This window comes from Triticum dicoccoides, unplaced genomic scaffold (genome assembly GCF_002162155.2).
Source record: "Triticum dicoccoides isolate Atlit2015 ecotype Zavitan unplaced genomic scaffold, WEW_v2.0 scaffold29474, whole genome shotgun sequence".
Classification (NCBI taxonomy): domain Eukaryota; kingdom Viridiplantae; phylum Streptophyta; class Magnoliopsida; order Poales; family Poaceae; genus Triticum; species Triticum dicoccoides.
The window spans coordinates 1-1,394 of record NW_021261049.1 but is presented as its reverse complement, the minus strand read 5'-3'; the positions used below and the strand labels follow the sequence as shown (position 1 = coordinate 1,394).

The following is a 1,394-nucleotide window of genomic DNA, read 5'->3' as shown; positions in this document are numbered from 1 at the left end:
CGTGAATCGTGAGCACCCAGCTATGACTTACCGCACTCGTGCAAAATAATAAAACACGGTAAATATATTACTTACACGTGCGTTTTGTTTTGCAAGCGGCGCGAAAAAAATTAAAAAGGGAATGCAACACGAGGACTTCCCAGGAGGTCACCCATCCTAGTACTACTCTCGCCCAAGCACGCTTAACTTCGGAGTTCTGATGGGATCCGGTGCTTTAGTGCTGGTATGATCGCATCCGACATGTTACCCCGGTCTTCGTCCCTTATCCTTGCCCCTCCCAGCTCCACTACAAAGACGATTGTACATTGCTTTGGCCGCTCCCTCTCAACTACGGAGACGAGTTTAACGCGGTTTCCACCCCTCCCTCTCAACCGCACCAGTGCACGCTTGCCGCGCCACAACGCCGACGCTGGACCCGTGAATCGGGAGCACCCAGCTATGACTTACCGCACTCGTGCAAAATAATAAAACACGGTAAATATATTACTTACACGTGCGTTTTGTTTTGCAAGCGGCGCGAAAAAAATTAAAAAGGGAATGCAACACGAGGACTTCCCAAGAGGTCACCCATCCTAGTACTACTATCGCCCAAGCACGCTTAACTTCGGAGTTCTGATGGGATCCGGTGCTTTAGTGCTGGTATGATCGCATCCGACATGTTACCCCGGTCTTCGTCCCTTATCCTTGCCCCTCCCAGCTCCACTACAAAGACGATTGTACATTGCTTTGGCCGCTCCCTCTCAACTACGGAGACGAGTTTAACGCGGTTTCCACCCCTCCCTCTCAACCGCACCAGTGCACGCTTGCCGCGCCACAACGCCGACGCTGGACCCGTGAATCGTGAGCACCCAGCTATGACTTACCGCACTCGTGCAAAATAATAAAACATGGTAAATATATTACGTACACGTGCGTTTTGTTTTGCAAGCGGCGCGAAAAAAATTAAAAAGGGAATGCAACACGAGGACTTTCCAGGAGGTCACCCATCCTAGTACTACTCTCGCCCAAGCACGCTTAACTTCGGAGTTCTGATGGGATTCGGTGCTTTAGTGCTGGTATGATCGCATCCGACATGTTACCCCGGTCTTCGTCCCTTATCCTTGCCCCTCCCAGCTCCACTACAAAGACGATTGTACATTGCTTTGGCCGCTCCCTCTCAACTACGGAGACGAGTTTAACGCGGTTTCCACCCCTCCCTCTCAACCGCACCAGTGCACGCTTGCCGCGCCACAACGCCGACGCTGGACCCGTGAATCGTGAGCACCCAGCTATGACTTACCGCACTCGTGCAAAATAATAAAACACGGTAAATATATTACTTACACGTGCGTTTTGTTTTGCAAGCGGCGCGAAAAAAATTAAAAAGGGAATGCAACACGAGGACTTCCCAGGAG

The 1,394-nt window shown here is 51.0% G+C and overlaps 3 non-coding genes across 3 annotated transcripts; all 3 read right to left on the bottom strand.

The window, feature by feature from the left end:
* Nucleotides 1-118: 118 nt before the first annotated feature.
* LOC119345790 lies at nucleotides 119-237 on the bottom strand. The gene has a single exon (XR_005167189.1). It is a non-coding gene; the product is annotated as a 5S ribosomal RNA (ribosomal RNA).
* A 297-nt stretch (nucleotides 238-534) lies between these two features.
* On the bottom strand, nucleotides 535-653 carry LOC119345792. Its single transcript, XR_005167190.1, has one exon. It is a non-coding gene; the product is annotated as a 5S ribosomal RNA (ribosomal RNA).
* Nucleotides 654-950: 297 nt separating this feature from the next.
* LOC119345793 lies at nucleotides 951-1,069 on the bottom strand. Its single transcript, XR_005167191.1, has one exon. It is a non-coding gene; the product is annotated as a 5S ribosomal RNA (ribosomal RNA).
* Nucleotides 1,070-1,394: the final 325 nt, after the last annotated feature.